We start from the raw sequence: 11,788 nt of genomic DNA on the forward strand, positions 1-11,788 counted from the left end.
TAATATAATGAATATAGATTTTATGTACCATATACTATTTGGTGATATTGTGGGATCACGGAAGGCTTCACAAAGACTTTTTGATGTTTAACGAAACGAGAGAGCTTATAGTTATTTTTTCTTACTTTAGAGATAGAAAATCTTGTTATAAAAAGACTGTTATTTAAGATTATTATTGGTCCCTTGGAAGTCTTTTAAAATAGCGTCATAAGTCGAGAAGTTAATGGAAGAAATGAATCCACAGAAATAATCAAATAAACTAGGTAAACATTTTTTTTTTTTTATAATTCAATTAATTTAATAGTACATTTCAGGTTTACTTATAGACTCCAGTAGTCGTTAGAAAAATATAATACATAATAATTGATAATGTTCATTATTATTACTTCTCCATAGATAAAAAATATAATTTTATGTAAATACGTACTAGTATAATGTGATTAGATATAGGCCATTTCTTTCGACTTTTTAAATTTATCGAATATATAATCTCTAAAGTTCTATTTTTCACATTTTTAATTTTAATAAATTTCAAAAATTGATTCAGATAAAAACCAAATCGTGCGAATAACCAATCTCTTAAACACAGAATAATAAATTTAAAATATAATTATATTATCTCTAGCTTAAATAGCACAATTATTAAAAAATATAAATTTTGGTTTTAAAAAAAATAATTTTATATTTCATACACTTGTGCGTATAAAATAACATTTGTATGTGTATATTGGTAATGTATGCATCAGGTATCATATAGGTTAACATACGGCGGAACGGCGCAATTTTAATATATTAGTTTATCATAGTATATTGAAACCTTAAATGTTTGTTGGTATTTAGCCTGTTAATAATTATTGTTTTATAGTTAGTTTAATAATATATAATTATAACTTAAATAAAGTTGAATAAACTTAGGATATGAAAATCAAAAATATTTGAATTTGTGTCGGAAACAGTGATTGTATTAAAAAAATATAATAATTATAGATAATATATTACACAAAACAAGAAATATGGCATGTGAATATTTTCATGTAAATAAGTAATATACTGTAAAAATGTCATCGTTAACTTAATTAGGTAATTAAATTTATAATATACAGAGAAATGTTAGATTATTGGAAAATACTAAATACCATAAAAATCATTATCAAATTAAAAAAAAAGGGCCACGTTTAAAGATTGATATTTGAGATACTTTCGGTAACACCAGAGTTCAATACGAGTTTTATTGGTCGTTGTCAACCATCAATAAAGATAGAAGATCAGCTATAATACACTGTATGTTGTATGTTGTACACAAATGGTATAAGGTTGTTGAAGCCTATAATCCAATTACAAATGTCGATTCCAATTTGTGCGGAGTTCTCTGTATGTGCCGATGGATCAATGTACCGACTCCTTGGTGTCCCCTATGCGAATGATCAAGATTGTTTGGTTTTCAAGTTTCAGTACCTTCTGAATTATCTAAAAAATACTTAACTCGTTTAATAATATTATCGATATCCAAGGGCAACACACAATAACTACCTGTGTTGGAAATTTATTAGTTTTACTCTCATTTGCTTATCACATACACGGTGTAACAATGAAATATCAACCCAGGGTATGATGTGCTCAGCGTTTCCATTAATTCTCAAATGTACATTGATCATTATCTCCCACAATAGTTGTGGCCAAATGGACTTGTATCATAATATGTATTACAATATGTACATTTCGTGACCATTCAAAATATAATTGTTCTGTTTTATATTTTTATTGTACAATTAATTTTTACTAAAACTCAAAATTATGTTTAAATTAAAAAAATTTAAATAGTATAAATGTCTAATTATTATTATTAAATATAAATAATAATACTTTTCAGTGTCTCGATATTTTTGTAATTATAAATAAATAGTTATCGGTTACACATACAATCAAGTTTCTTGGTAGGAACTAATTAGAAACAGTAATAAATAAATTTATCTTTGCTGTGTTATATGGATACAAATTTTCTCGTGATTAAAAAAACTGTATATATTATAAATTTTGTTCGAGATTCAAATAAATTTTATTTGAAGTAATAAATTCAAGGTTAACACTTAAATATCGTATAGAATAAAATAATAAAATAATTTAAAAATATATTTGTAATTTAATAAGTTTATATTATAATTTTTAACTAAAATTCGTTTAGTAGTTATAGTATTTTATTTGTAATTTAACAACACGATAATAATGAGGTAAGTTGTATAAAAGTTATGTTGTAATACAGAATTGACATTTTTATCTAAAATCAATATATATTGTAATATTTTAAAAATAAATCAGTAATTTGTTCCTTTTTGAAAAATTCTTCTTGAAAATACATAATTGTTTTTTATTTACATGTATTTGTTTTAGTATCCCATTATATACCCCAAGTATTTATTTTGTTGTCAAGCTAATCTCCATAAATACATTTATTTGAACCACGTTTATAACTATATAACCGAAAACGTCTCTCAGATTTCATTCATTAAACCAAATGCATTCTTTTAACAGCGTAGGTACTAAGTAATTTTATTGCTTAATTTAAAGTTTATTTGATCATTGGTGGGTAGAAATTAGTATTTTAAAAATGTATATTAATAAGTAAATTAAGGAATATTTTTCCTATTTTTTAAATTAATTAGATGTATACAGTTTTATAATTAAAAATTAAAATATTTAAAGCTAAAATTAGTGTTATATAAATATTTAAATTAACAAAAAAATATATATATTAATTTATTATTTTATTATGAGAAATACTAAAAAGTATTTAGTTAAATAGAAAATGATATAGTTTCACATACATATGTAGATTGCCTACTGAAGATATGTTATATTATCATTTAATATAGAATTTCTTAAGACATTAGGATATCGTATATAGGTTTAATGTTAAAATTATTACGTCTGTTGTATTAACAATAGATTGACATGTTAATAATAAAATATTGACATATCCATATAAAGAAACGATAACTAAGAAAAAAAACCTTTACCTAACTGGGCTATCGGCTATATTGGATTTATCTAAACCCTATGCGGTCACCGTGAAAGTTTCTTGATGTCTGAAATTGAAGTGATATTACCCGAGGATGGTGCGAGGGGCCAAGAAATGGTTTGCATCAGTTAAACGACCCGAGAGGGAAATTTCATGGTCGAACTAACTTGCTTCCACTTGTCCACTCGTCTTGGGAGATACGCAGTTAAAAGATAACGGTGATCAATAAATTGAAACACAGGAAAAAGAAAAAAATAAGACGAATAAACAGAACAAAAAAGTCATCTACTCAAATGTAAAGTGCTTTTTCTTTCATTACGACTGAATGAGATTATCTAATTTATACTCAACAACGTTATCAAAACCAAACCACTCGAATCTTATTATGCCTGTTCTTCTCAATATACCTGTTAATTTCATTTTGACAAAAGTTTAGGGTATTTCAATACGATGTACTCGTCGCAGTATCCAAATAATTATCGTTTGACGTTCTTAACAGTTCTAAAATTATTCGGTGTATAAAGAAATGAATTATTCAAATCAAAGTCAATCAAATAAAAAGCCATAGAATGTCGTGAGATTATTTATAGAAAAATTATTTTTCAGAAAAATTGCCAGTTACTGATGTCTGATTGAATTTTTTTTTGTAAAACGGTTTATAATAAAATAAAAATATTCAAATACATTTTTTTTTTTACTTTTTAATGTTGAACGCATATATTAATAATATTATAAAAACGGAGTGTGTGAGCGGAATATTTGTGTCACAACGTCGTTAGTTTAAATCTGGCCGTGGTTTGTTCATATCACACAAACTGTCCAGAGAAATGAAAATGTTCTCATCCCCACCTTAGCGGAGAAGATAATGGAAAACTACCCACTGTATAGTATGAAATATCTAGTAAAAATTAGTATATATATTGTTAAGAAACATTATAATTAGACTGTTGTAAAACAGTGGTTAAAACCAAAAATAAAGGTTTTAAAATTAAAAATTTGAAATAATACCTATTTTAAAATTATAATGTATTGTTTTAGGCAGGTACTATTATTTTAACAAATAAAGTTTACATAAAAAAAATAATTTAATAAAAAAAGTTAATGCGTACATTTGAACAAATTATTTACATAGATAACAAACAATTACACGTATGTATTTGCGTTTTAAAAAATCATAATCATTTTTTTTTACACAACAATGTACAGTAGGTAAATTTCGACGTATCAATTTTCGCCTATCCAAAGCGAAAATTCACAACAATCGTTTATTAAAATCATGGTAACCATTATAATCTAAACGTAAATCTGCGCAGCGCAAAAACAACGACTAATCGTTACAATTATTGCAGGGTACCTGAGCAATCCCCGTACGAGGTCGGGAATGACGTTGTAACCTTTGCGGAGACAATAATATCCACTTTCCCGTCGTTCAGAGGTCTTGGTCGGCGGCGTAATGTGGACGATACCGACGCGTGACGTACTTACGCGTATTATATTATATATTATCACTGCGAGCGGCGGCGGCAGAGTATCGTCGGCCATCGGTCAACGTTGTTCGCGGTCAACCGGACCCATTTGATATCCGGCCCGGAACTTTCGACCGCGTCAAGTTGTTTCCGGGTCTGCGAGGGAGCGGTCGGGGTGACAACTGTAAGCCTCACCGACCATCCCCGAATTTCTCCGCACAACCGTATCGCCACCTAAAAGCGCCAAAATCGTCAGCGTGGCGACGGGCGACGGGGTCTGCTCCGCATACCTATATACATACACACACATATATATATATATATATAGGTGTGTATTTATTATGTATATATAACTTTATACCGGTATGTATATACATATTATATCATATTGCCACAGCAGTATAACACACGGCATTTTGACAGACGCCCCGCTAACCGGATCTGGGGCGTAATTAACGTAATGGATCCCGGTGTTCGGCGCAAAGTGCATAAATGTCGCGCAGACCTCGGTCGAAGGGTCTGCATATACATAATATTATATCGTCAGCGCAGGGGAGGGTAGACGGCTGACAGCTCGCGGTAAAACACCGTTGCCGCGTCGGCATGACATTATATGTGCAATAATATAATAATAATAATATATAATATGCATTTCTGTGCTCGCGTTATATTATTATCTGACGTACGATACGCGTAAAACGACGACGATGACGGTAACAAATCACGCGTATAACGCGGTACCGCGAAAACGAACCGGCCGCTGTGCGATATAAATCGTAATAATATATGCCTAAATTACAACACTATACGACTTTATTGACGACGCGGATACTCCACCCCCAGCGCCGTGGCGACGGCGGATGGGGTAGGTATATATGCACCATAAGTATTATTATGTTAATTATCGCTGCACAGTTTAAGTGCAGTTCAATAGACGATATACTTTGTGTGGTAGGTCACGACCTAACATATAAGTAATCGTATAACCGTGAGCGCGAATATCCCGGTTTGTTTAGAGGGCTCGAGTTATCAATAATTTGCTTTAAACGAAACGCGGCATACAAGTGAACAACATCAACTATCAATTACATCATTTCAATTCAATATCGATTACGTATCCAGACAAAGTAAAATACACCAATAAAAACACATATTATATCCGTAGTAAAATAATATAAAATAAATGATATTCATATAATATAGTATATTACTATATATGTAGATTGTAGAGGTACATTACAGTACTGAAGTAATAATATAATCTGATGTAAAACCGTAAACTAGAAAAGAATCTAATTCTATAAATGTTTATGTGATTAAAAAAAAAAAAACTATTATGATTTATGGGTACAACGCATTGAAAATATTCTCTAACAACAATATGTGATTTAATTTTTACGATTTATCGAATTTCGTGTAATTTTAATTCGATTGTTTACTATTCATACGGTTAAATTTAGTTACAAATTATTATTTTCAGGTGAATTTGCACAACATTTACGAATTATTACTTTATAAGAATGTTATTTAATTATTACGTATTATCTTATTATGTTCATGCTATATTTGAATATATTTTATATAATACGTATGTAATAATTGTTTTTATATTTTAATTTTTTAATCTATGTTTAATAGTACGGAAGAAATCTATATCTCAATGGCGGAAAATTCATTAAACCATTCTTTAATTTATCTTCTGTCATATTATATAGTTTGGATACATTAGAGTATTAAGTATTCTTATAATATAGCATAGACTTATGTGTAGCCAATATAATATAATATTCATTGTGCATATTAAGTTTTATATGTATAAAAATTATTTATTGTAATATTAATTTTTAACGACAATAATTTTATTAGATATGTTATTTTTGAAATCGGTAAATGTATGTGTTCTTTATCAATGATTTAGGTCACGTGACCACTTTAATCTTTAGACATCGAAAAGTCGGTGAATTATTACAGAATTTGGGAAGAAAGGTTATTGATCTTATTAGAGACTAGGGAGTGTCCTATATTTGCCTTATGATTTCTGGGAAACAAACACATTAAAAATCTGGTGCACAGGTGTCTCCATGCAAGGATACCCGGGTGAAAGCTTGTTAATCCGATTAAGTTTTATATAAACACGAGGAAATTTTGGCCGGGTAAAAACGTTTGAGAATGTATAAAATGTACAAAGTATAAAATGCGACAAGTAAACATGAGTGATTTATACTTGTGTGCAGAACACTAGTACGTAATACCTAAATAATCAAGAAATTTAGCTACATAAAATATATATTATTTTTACTTTTATTTTATCGAGTAAAACCTTTTTGAAAAAAACACATTTTTATTCATATAATATTAGTAGAATACATATTTTGTTTGTGGTACTATATTGTATCATAAAGCTTAAACTCTCCAAACTATAGTTGAAACTTACAAATCAATATATTGTTTTTTAATACTATTATTGAATAACTATAATAAGTTTAATACTTAAAATACAAACTATTTTTATTTATTTAATGGAATCAAACATTTAATACTCAGTTATGTATTTACCCTAGTAGGTAGTCATTTATAATGATTTAAGTGTAATACCTAGTTATCCGTATTATTTTTATTAACTTTTTAAACATTTGATTAATTATGAAAATATTTGTACATTAATGTTTTTTTTTTTTTAATATTGTATAAATAATTACGCGTAAAGAAAGTTAGTTTAATGTTTAAATAAGAAAATCATCTATATTCTATATTATAATGAGTAAAGAGTTAGTTATAAATGCACTTTTAAATTGAATTAAAGAAAGTGAACAATATTAATTATGTTATACTATAACAAATAACTGTATAAACTATAATTTAAGGCCATCAAAATAAATCTGTTTTATTTTATACATAAAAAAAGAAAAAAAACTCAATTATTTTCATGCTAAAGATAATAAAAACTGAAACTGTTTGAAAGTAGAATGGTATAATTATTGGAGTTTTCATTTGTTTTGTTATGTATACTGTTTTTTAAATACTTATTTTGTTTTATACTGACATCTCACATTTGAACACATTTTAAAGCCTGAGGGCTAAACAAAGTTTGAACATAAAATTATAACTAATTGACCGTACTCGATATTATTATCAAGTAGGAAGTCTTCTGTTATACTCAACATTTTTTTAAGACAACAGTTAACAACTAAAAGGTATCAGTATCAAAATTATCATTACCTTTGCAACTTAAAAACTTTCAGATGTTGTAATAAAATCTCAAGGCTTTTTTCGTAATAATCTTGGACTGGTACTTTAAAATCAACCATAAATTAATTTGGCGAAGCTCTTGAATATTAAGTATAATAATATGTATTGTCATTTATAATTTTACGAATAGAGTTAAAAAAATAATTTTTTTTTAAATAACTAAGAATATATATATATTATTAAAAAAAAAATAATAATATTTAAAAATTATTAACTTTACATCTTTTGTTCGTACCTAGTATAAAATACCGGTACCATATTGTTTATTTCCATGTACATAGTACATATTTTATGGCAAGGTCAACATCGTAGGATAACCATTACCTATTGAATTTTGTACAGTTGCCTAATTTTATTTTAATTTTATATTTAAGACAGAATACATAATATCGATTGTAAGTTGTTTGTCAATTAATAGCTTAAATGTACCTAGTTTGGTTTTTCTCAAAAAAAGTGTTGTGTCTTAAAGTTTTAGTAATAAGTGGTTGCCTAAGCTCGATAATAAATGTATCAGAGAAGTAAATATATAATTATAATAAACAAAAAAACGATTGCCAAGAAAATATTATTAATTAACGACATGCTGAATTCGCGGATTACTAGACGATTTTGCGTCTAATTGTTTAGATTATTAGAGTAATTAGTGGCAATCGCTAAATTCATAATTATTTAATCTGAAATCCGATTAATTTAAAACTTTCATAAGCTTTAGTGTCAAATTCAGGTATTTCTTAATTGAACATAACATAATATGTTATATACGTTTTATGTGTTATTTAAGTACTAATGTTTTAGTAATGAACGTTAAGTTAATTTAATTTATAAATATATGTTTTACATTTCGATAGAACAAAAAATACTTATTAATTACCATTGATTAATATTAATACTGTAAATAGTAAATAATTTTTCTCTGAAAGTTTAATTTAAAGTAAAAATAATATTTTACATATCAAATGTGTAGGTCTTCAAATGAAATAAGTACTTAACACGTCTGTTTCAATTTATACAATGCTATTTTATAATACAATACAAATAAATGTAAAGTTTGAATACTCGTATAGTATAATTTACAGATTTATTACGTAGTTGTTTCGTATGTAACATTAATGTGAAATAATATTAAATTTAAATTGTTATTTCCACCGAAAAGCAATTTGTCCAGCAGTATAAGAAATAAAAACATAATTGAAAATAAAAACATTTATAATATATTAATTTTCCAAATTACCATATTTTAATAGAATTTTAAACTATTTATCATTATAATTTTATTTATTTATTTAATTCTAGTATAGAAATATATAATACACATATTTTACAGATAGATGTTATAACTAGAGCGTAAAACTATAACGCGTAGTGTAAATAAATATTTAGCATATTTTGAACACACTATAATTATCTATAATAATTGGACATATGGTATTTTTATCATATATGTTTTCATTATATAATTATAATTATAGTATTTATTGCTTGTTATTATACGTTTTACAAATTTAAACTTTTTTATTTTTCATCAATACTTATTTCTAATAAAATATTTAAAATGTATTGCTTGGGTTCAATATAGTTCATTTAAAAAAAAGTGATTTATCTGAACAATAGACATATAATTTATTTAAAAATAAATTTTAATGTTCACTATAGGGAGACGCTATATATAATTGGTTATACATTGGTATATATTAAAATATTAATTTATTATTTATTATATATATAAAATATGTATGTAGTAAAAATTGGGTATAAAAATGTTTTATGTTTATGTACAATTAAAAAAATCTGTAATCTTTTTCTGCTCTTCGCAATGAATTTGTAAATTAGCTACCATTGATAATGCGATCTCATCGTCTTACCGAACACATAACCGAACCATTTATCACTTTACGAATAGGAAAACCATTAAGATTATATAAAATATGAGTGAAATGTATAAATGATAAGTATAGTATTTTTATTACTTAAATATTTTTGATATGTACATGAATTGTGTCCATTATTAAGAGGTTATAATTCCCATTATGTGCATATATTTTTGCCGGAGAATTAAAAGTGTCCACTATTGAAATGTGTCCATTTATAGAGGTTTCACTGTATTATTAATTGTATTTAATATATTTTTATATAATAACTATAGTTAATTTTTTTTGATTATTTAATATGGATTTTAAAGTTTATTTATTAAGTAGTAAAGATTGGTATTTAATCAATTTTATACTGGTAACTAAAGGGTATAATGAGTACATAAAAATTGAAAATTTATATCAACTAATTGAAAAATTGTTCGTATAAAAAAATGTATTTCAGCTAATTTTATACATTAGTATATATATTTTTTATTTTGTATATTTTTTTGTTTATAACTGAAGAAATAGTTGAATAATGTTGATTAATGAAAAAATTATGAAATTCATATACATAATATAGTTTTGATGATAATTTGTTAAATGATTTTTTTTTAAGATTATTAAATATACATATTTAATTTAATTTTCTATACTCAATTTAGAAATCGGTTGTCAACCGAAAAACTCCTTCTCATTTCTAGGAAAACCGAATTTGAAAAATATATGTTAAGCACAGATTATTATAAATTTATTTTTTATTTTATTTCTTTTATATATCCATGTAAATAGTATGCGAAAATCGTATGTCCCTTGTTGTTAAAGCTTAAGATTATTAAAAAATAAATAAATAAATACAATGTATTATGATATTTATTATTTTCATAAATATTATTAAGCTTTCAGTATTTTGAACTTGATTAATTGCCGAGATTTAAACTTAATGACATTGTATATGTGTTCCCATTATTTCATTTAAGACCATAAAATCCCTTAAATCTATTCTTCTCTGTTATCCTTTTCTTGGATTAACTTTATATAATGAACAACTTAACACGTAAGACACAATAACAGAACGCTATTACAGCGATAACTATTTGAATTCAAAAAAAAAAAAAAAATAAATAATGAGATACGCGACACTAGAAAAATTGTGAACGTTATTACACTGGTTATTTATACTCGAATTAAAATTTAATTAAACTTTTTTTATTTTTGCTATCTTTGAAATAAATTATTTTACGTTTTATAATAAATAAAAGTAGGTATACTTATTTTTATAAAGAGAAAACTTCATATGGAGGTCATCATAGATAATTTATTAAAATCCATCAATTAAATGTTCAAATATCTACTTTACAGAATGTACGAGTATGTTGCATAGTTGCATCTAGTATCTTGTATAATATATTATAGTAATTTATTATCTTCACGATTTATTCGGTATCTTGTCATTTTGCACCTATTTACAATTTTTAAAGTATTTTGATAGTTAATCACTTAATTTGCGTGAAACAATCAAAACAAAATTAATATTTATAGATCATATTATATTTCCTATGTAATTAATAAATAAAATAAAACTGAATGTTAGTTTAATATATATATATATTTGTATAAATTTTAATTTTAATATAAATAGTTATATGATGAGCGAGGTATAATGAATGTAATTGACTCAAGTATATTTATGTATGGACATATTAAAAAATATAATAATAAGCGTATAAAATATCAATATTGATTTATATATTACATATACATTATATGTGACGAAGTTTTTATTGTTGATTACTTTCATCGACCGCTTCTTTTACTTATCAGATTTTTTGATTTGGGTTTACGCCCACTTAATGGAGTTTTATTATTATTATGTTATTTTAATTTTAATAATTTATCGAATAAAAATAGGTTTAAGTTAGTTTTGTGTAAGTAACAATATATATTTATGTATGTTACATTTTACAGATGCTGTGATCTCATATAGAATACTTCAAAAATTTAAAATTATATAAGTAAATATTTACAGCATATTTTGAACGGAAATAGTTTCATAGCCTTAAATATTGATGAATACATCGCTCATAAATATTCAGTTTATTTGCGTATGAATAGTAAAAAACGTAAAGAATTTATACTTCGGTTTGCAATATTTTTATTTTCATCCATGACGTAAATCATAAAATTGAAAATTCTATAAAATATTT

The sequence above is a fragment of the Rhopalosiphum maidis genome, chromosome 2, assembly GCF_003676215.2.
Source record: "Rhopalosiphum maidis isolate BTI-1 chromosome 2, ASM367621v3, whole genome shotgun sequence".
In the NCBI taxonomy this organism is placed as follows: domain Eukaryota; kingdom Metazoa; phylum Arthropoda; class Insecta; order Hemiptera; family Aphididae; genus Rhopalosiphum; species Rhopalosiphum maidis.